Here is an 8,156-nt window from a genome sequence, read left to right on the forward strand (position 1 = left end):
AGGCCACCTTCCTTCATATTTTTTTTTTCATTTCCCTTGATGAAGATGGAAATTCTGAAGAGAAGTCTAGACAAGATCAACTGGCATCTGAGACTGGAACATTCTGACTCAAAACGAGAGGCAGAAGCGAGCCAAATTTGAATGATCAAAACCTAACTGAATTAATCAGGCTACCCTCTGCACATGCTGGCAAAAGACAACCCAGGGCTGACCACTGGCCTGTATCTTCTTACCTTCTTTGTGTTGCGCTAGATAGATTCCAGCACTCCGTTGTCTGGCATGTTTTCCTGAGGTTCTTAAGACACAGTGCTTAATACTAATATCCTATATGATACAGATCTGTACCAAAGAAGGCTTCATCATTTCCTTCAGAAATGCATAAATTCTAGCCACCCAAAGTAATTATGCATCAGATATAGTATAATTATAGTACAATCCATAGAGATTTCTAAAGGTAAAAAACCTTATGAATTAAAAATGGATAATACTAATCCAGGCAAATTGGAGTAACCCATATCCTCTACCAGCTCTCACCCTCCCAGTGTTGCCGTTTATTCATTTTTCAGTTGTGGCCAATTCTTTGGCACCCTATTTTGGATTTTCTTGGTGAAGATACTGGAATGGTTTGCCATTTCCTTTTTCAGCTTATTTTACAGATAAGGAAATGACTTGTCCAGGGTCACACAGCTTTTAAATTACTGATACCAGATTTAAACTCAGGAATATGAGTCTTCCTGATATCTAGACCTGGTACTCTATCCACTGTACCACCTAGCCAACCTTGATACTTTTAGTTGGGACATTCAAATTAGGAGAAATTGATTCAAGGGCTGTTTTCAACACCCTCCTTTATTGTTGTTGTTGTTCAATCATTCAGTCATGTCCAAGTCTTCATGACTCCATGGACCATAGCATACAAGGTCCTTCTGTCCTCCAGTATCTCCCAAAATCTGTTCAAGCTTATGGTTGTTTCCATGATATTATCTCTCCATCTCATCCTTTGCCCATCCCCTTCTCTTTTTGCCTTCAATCTTTCTCAACATTAGAATCTTTCCAATTAAGTCAAATCTTCTTATCATGTGGTCAAAGTATTTAAGCTTCAGCTTTAATATTTGTTCTTCCATTGAACAGTCTGAATTAATTTCTTTAAGAATTGATATTCGATCTCCTTGCTGTACAAAAAAGTCTCAAAAGTCTTTTCCAGTGCCACGATTTGAAAGCATTAATTCTGTGGTGCTCAGCTTTCCATATGGTCCCCCACTCTCATAACCACATTGCCACTGGAAAAACCATATATGGCTTCGACTATATGAGTTTTTAATGGAAAGGTGATGTTTCTGCTTTTTAGTATGTTGTCCATGTTAGTTATAGCTTTCCTTCCATGAAGGAAATCTTTTAATTTCATAGCTGCAGTCATTGCCTACAATGATCTTTGATCCTAAGAATATAAAAATCTGACTTTACTTTCATTTCTTCTCCCTCTATTTTCCAGGAAGTGATGGGACCACTTGCCATTATCTTGGGTTATTTTTCATGTTAAACTTCAAATCAGCTTTTACACTTTCCTCTTTCACTCTCATCAAGAGTCTTCTAAATTCATCTTTACTTTCTGCCATCAGTGGTATCATCTGCATATCTAAGATTGGTGACACTTCTCCCAGTAGCCTTAATTCTGGCTTTTGGAATTCCAGCCTGGAATTTCAAATGATATATTCTGCATATAAGTTAAATAAATAAGGTGCAGCACCCTACCTTGTTTTACCCAATCTTAAACCAATCAGTTGTTCCATGTACAGTTCTAATTACATTTTCTTTTTTCCCCCTCCCTAACAATAGCTTCTTGACTCTTATACAAGTTTTCAAGAGATAAGTAAGATGATCTGGTACTCTCATCTCATTGAGAATTTGTCACATTGTGTTCTGGTCCACACAATCAAAGGTTTTAATGTAATCAATGAAATAGAAATTTTTTTCCTGGAACTCCTTTGCTTTCTCCATAATTTAGTGAATGTTAACCATTTGGCCTCTAATTCCTCACTTCATTGAAAACCAGCTTGTTTTTCTTGGTTTCACATACTGATATAGCCTACCTGGCAGAATATTAAACATAATCTTGCTAGAATGAGAAATGTGTAATTGTTAGATAATTAAGAAGTGTCCTCTACATCTCCCTGAATATCTTCCTTGCCCTCCCCTGACTCTTCAAAAAGAAAAAAAAAGTGGCAAATATTGATTTAGCCTAACCACAGAAAAAGGGTCATGAAACCTAAAGGATGAATAGGGTGAGGATCCAATATGAGTGAATTTACAAGGGCCTGAAGGGAACTGAAACTCAGATACTGGATAATCTCAGCAGAAGTTACTTAGAGAAAACAATCTAATTTCTCCAAAGAGAGAAATGTGAGTCAGCCTTTCAGTTGTGCCTTGGAGCAACATCAACAAGAAAACTGGAGAGGAGTCAAAATTTAAGTGACCGGGTAATATAAGGGAAAATGTTCAAATGTCAAGGATTTCAAGAGGAAAAATACTAAAAAATACCCAAAACATAAACAGAAAAGACAAAGTACATGATCCTAAAACTTAAAGGAAAAATTAGTACTAAAACCTCAAAGATAATAAAAGAATCTCATAATTTTTAGATTTTTTTTACAAAGACAAATCAGAAGTGGGTGAAACACAGAATGTTATGAAATTCCAGAGAAATATGGAAGAACAAGAAATTCCAGAAGATTCAAAAGAGAAATAAAGTCCAGGGGAAAAGAAATTTAAAATGTATAAATGTCAGATTTTATACCTTTCAAGGCAGATTTTTAAAATAATCCAATTGTCAGATTAGAGGAAAAAATGGACCTATAGTGGAGAATTTTTCAAAAAGACAAAGAGAGATGAACAGATTTAGAATATTACAAAATACTGAAGTATGGGAAACACTGGCAGCATAGAATCAAAAGGCAACAAACTTAGAACAGCACAAAACTTTAAAAAATAAAAACAAAGACATTGACCTCAAATACACGATGTGCTGAGACAATTTTAAGAATCAGGCGTCTTCCAGAAGAACCTTATAAAGGAAAACTATGTATGAATACCAAGGAACAGGAAACAATACAAGATTATTACCCAGAACTCCTGAATATAGAAAGAAAAAGAAAAGAACGCCAATTGAAAGAATTCATAGAATTCTACAATAAAATTAAACAAAGAAACAAATAGCATGTTTCAGAACCTCAAGATAAATATTAATTACATTTAACATGTAACATTTACATCCTAAATATAATAATATATAATAATATTAAATATATATTAATAATAATGATAAGTAAATAAATAATGAAGCCTGAAAATGACCTGAAGTCCTTTCAAATATAAAAGTATATTATAAGATCATTCTGTACCCATAACAAACTGCACAAGGAAATGGAGTAGAGTATTCCAAAAGATGAAGGAGCTCAAGCTGCAAATGAAAGTGACAGACACTGAAAGCCTGAACCTAATCATGAATGAATAAATGTGGACATTCAACAAAAGGATTAGAAGAAAGAAAAAGAAATGCAATTACCAAGAAAAAAAGACAAAGAAATACCATTACCAAGAAAATAAATAGTAAGATAAATCACCCTATAGTTAGATTTTTTCAATACAAAGAACAAATGAAGTATATATGTGGTTAAAAACTAAAATATTGAATTAATGTTAAATATGATATATTAAATTAATATTGAAATTAAAAATATAAAAAAATCAAGAGATAGAAAAGTAGAGAAGGGAATAAAGATGTGCAGAATCTCAAAATATAAAAGTGAAAGTGGAACAGTAATGAAGTTACATGCATTAAAAATCTCTATAGATGAATCAAAGAATTCTGTGGAACAAAACAAAAAAACAGAAAGCATGTACAAGTGGAGAGAGGAGAGGCAAAAGAGAAGAATAGAAGATGTATCTTAATCAAATGCAAGGGATAATGCCTCATATAGTCTCACAAGAAGAGGAAATACAGGGAAATGGCAGGGGTAATAGAATGGTGAGAAAATTGAGAGAATAGGAGGGAAATCTCAATTGAATTTGGAGAGGGAGTCTTAATTAAGAGCACTTTCATAGGGGTGAGGAGAGAATTAAATCCATGGTGGGAGTTGGATATCTTATAATAGTTTTAACATGAAGGCCGATAGAGAGTTGGAGATACCTCCATGGAAAATATCTTGTCCCAGGAAAAAGGAAATGTGTGATCCTAGAGAAAGTTGGAACCCATAAGGATGAATAAGAGGCATTGACATAGCAATAAAAAATGGCCAGTAAGGATAATAAACATGGAAAGGTAAAGCAGAAAAAATGGACCAAAAATTTTAGGACAGAGAGTAATTTCTACCATGGGGTGCCCTCGCCATCCACATTATTTTCTTCATGAATTGATGCTTATTAGGGTGAGTAGCAAGAGGAAAAAATGGATGTTAGAGAAAGAAATAAAAAGGCAATAGAATAGAAATTGGTTATAAGAAGGAAACTTTAAGTGATTGAGGAACACAAGGAGATTAAAGAAGGAATAAATAAGAATATAGACCATGAATCAGAAAGTAAAATGTCAGAATGGACAGGATGGGGGAAAGAAGAATTAAGTAAAAAAAATATTTCTTAGAAAAATAGCACAGGAAAAGAAATCACTAACAAAGAAATACTATAAGGGAAAGAAGAGAAAGAATTTTGAAATAACTGAAATACATTGAAATAAATGAAGGAAAAAGTAAACAGGGAAGTAGGGAGAAATAGATAATTAAAGAAAAAGAAAGCAATACATTAAGTAAAACCCTCATACTATGGAAAGGATTGGCAAATAGGAGGGACTGAGTAAAAATAGGAAGAAAACCCATGGGAATCAAGTAACATTTAGAATAGTTTGCAAAACTAGCAGAAAAGACAAACTATTGACTTAAAAGAAGGAATAAAAAAAATCCTTTGGTGGGGGGATGAGAAAGTAGTACTAGAGACACAACTGGGAAAAACATAAAGATTATTCATTACTTTAAGTGTAAATGGATTAAACAGTCCAGTAAACAGTCCAGATGGCAAAATGGTAAACAAACTCCACAATATGATGCCAACAAGAAACACATCTAAAAAACAATGGCATAGAATTAAAACAACAGGTTATACTAAAATTTACTACCCATTGATTGAATTTTAAAATTGTATAATGCCCAAGAGAATCATAGGCAGTAAATTAATATAAATATTAATATTAGAGGAAACTGTTATTTGAATAGTGTTGGGCCTGAAGTTAGGAAGACCTGAGTTCAAATCCAGCCTCAGACCTTAACTGTATGACTTTAGGCAAATTATCTAATCTCTATTTGCCTCAGTTTTCCCAGCTGTAAAATAGAGAAAATAATCATGTTGCAGAGTTATTCAGATAGCAACTTCCATCATTCTTGATGTAAGTCACTTTTGAAAATTAATCAGAGAAAGTATTGTTTTTATGTTTTTAATGAAAAAATTCAAATTCCACCATAACTCTTCCTTTGGAAGATTTTTAAGCATCTCTGCTTCCAAGTTTTTTAAATGTGCATATAGAAATGTTTTTTTTTTTGAGTGGCAGAGGTACACCATTTTCCATAACAAAAGCTTAGTTTTTAATATCAAGATAATAATGGTGGCTTTATCAATCGGTAGCTAATATTTCAAGGCACAATAATATGGATACTTAGGACAAGGTTAATATTTGACAATAAGATATATACATCCATATTTCAAGTAATTTAAAAAATTTAGCCCACTTCTTGTCTTCTGCTTAGATTATTATGTTTTTATCTTATAATAGCAGAAGAGTCAGCTCTACTATTTTGTTGCTGTTCACTTGTGTTCTTACAATTATCTTTAATCGAGGGTTTCTTTACAAGAATCTTTTTTTTCCTTTTACCACTTATCTATTTTGTGAGGAATCATTGAGTTAAAACAATATGAAGCATTATAATTCTCTGTAATCTACTAAAAGTGAATGAATGAGTTGGAATACACTGTTGACTTCAGAATATTATGGAATTTCTATTCTTCCCTCTATTTACCTTGACATATTTTGTGACATGTGATCATTTGACATCTAGATTTAGTGAAGGGTCTGGTATTAATCTACATATCATATATTTGTACAGCTTATTTTTCTTTTCCCTTCACATATGAATATACACAAATAGTGTTTTCTTCCTGCAGTCCTATGGTTGTCCTGCACAACCCCTATCATATTCATTGTCCCTCATGAGAGGCTATTGTCCCAAGGAATGATAGCATAAATTTGAATTTGTTTTTAATTACAAAAAATGAGGCCTGGGGGGCAGCTGGGTAGCTCAGTGGATTGAGAGCCAGATTTAGAGATGGGAGGTCCTTGGTTCAAATCTGGCCTCAGACACTTCCCAGCTGTGTGACCCTGGGCAAGTCACTTGACCCCCATTGCCCACCCTTACCAATCTTCCATCTATAAGACAATACACCGAAGTACAAGGGTTTAAAAAAAAAATAATAATCAAAAAAAAATGAGGCCTGTATTATATATCACAACAAAATCTTAAAACTGTAGAGTCTGTACTATGTTTATGAATATCCCGAAATGAAGGCTCTTGTCATCTGAAACTCTCATTTTTATTGAAGAAAACAACAAAGAAATATATCTGATTTATGGATGAAAAAACATATGCAGATAGAAAATAGATTACAGTATGACTAACAGACATTTCTGAAGTCAATAGTTGTTTTTCTGGTTTTTTATTTGCACGTTTCTTGTTACTAAATTAATTGTGTGTATAACTAGACAAAGATGTTAGCAATGCCTAAATAATTCTGTTTCTCAAAATAAATTAAATAGGAGAGATGGTCAAAGGAGAATGGTAAGGAAAACAGAAAAAAAAACCTGCAAGAGTGAAGTTTTATTTTATTTATTTATTTTAAAGGAATATTTTCCATGTTTACATGATTCATTTTCTTTCCCTCCCCTTTCCCTTCCCTGCTCCCAGAACTAACAAGTGATTCCAGTGGATTGTACAAATGTTGTCACTTGATGTCTATTGAAAGGAAGTTTTTATAAAAGAATAGTCCTTACCATTCAGAAGAGAGATTGCTGACTAAAGAAAGAACTAGAAATCAAGATTCTTGGAGTCTCTTATTCCTGATCATGTCATTGGACCTAGATGGAGAGCTTGTCCCATCTTTTTCTTTTAAAAATCTAGTTTGTTGTTTTGGGCATCTTATATTTACTATTTACACACATACATTTATATTTTCATTTTGGAAAATGAAATAGAACTTGGTACAATTGAGCTCTCTGAAGAATTACTTGTCATAGGTTAGAGGACCAAGTAACAGAAAAAGGCAGAAGCCGAGTTTGACACTACTTTAATCCTCAGATATTTGACAGAGTTTATTCACTCTTGTTCGCTATTATAGGGGTTGGGTAGTCAGTAATGTCATTATTCTATTCACATAGAGCAGAAATGATTGAGTGGGAGCTGGACTATAAATTCCTGCTGCTGGGGAAAATGATTTTGGTGGATCATTTGAATTCAGGAGTTCTGATCTGTAGAAGACTTAAAGCAGATCAGATGTCCAGATTAAGTCTAGCATCAATGAGACTGCTAAATAAGACTACTGAAAGAGGATTGGAAGAGTACCAGTTTGGAAATGGAGGTCAAAACTTCTGTGCCAATCAGTATTGGAATTGGGTCTATGAGTGGTCATGGTCCTTTCAACCTAGGTATGATATAGAGGCTTAGTTTAAAAAATGAAAGAAAAGGGGCAGCTGGGTAGCTCAGTGGATTGAGAGCCAGGCCTGGAGACAGGAGGTTCTAGGTTCAAATCTGGCCTCAGACACTTCCCAGCTGTGTGACCCTGGGCAAGTCACTTGACAACCATTGCCTACCCTTACCACTCTTCTGCCTTGGAGCCAATACACAATATTGACTCCAAGACAGAAGGTAAGGTTATTTAAAAAAATAAAGAAAGGAAAAAGGAAAAAAGAAATGAAGCCTTTGACAAAATACAGCATCCATTCCTATTGAAAACACTGAAAAGTATAGGAATAGAAGGACCTTTCCTAAAAATAATAAACAGTATATACCTAAAACCATCAACAAACATCATATGCAATGGGGATAAATTAGAAGCCTTCCCAA

This window comes from Gracilinanus agilis, chromosome 5 (genome assembly GCF_016433145.1).
Source record: "Gracilinanus agilis isolate LMUSP501 chromosome 5, AgileGrace, whole genome shotgun sequence".
NCBI lineage: Eukaryota > Metazoa > Chordata > Mammalia > Didelphimorphia > Didelphidae > Gracilinanus > Gracilinanus agilis.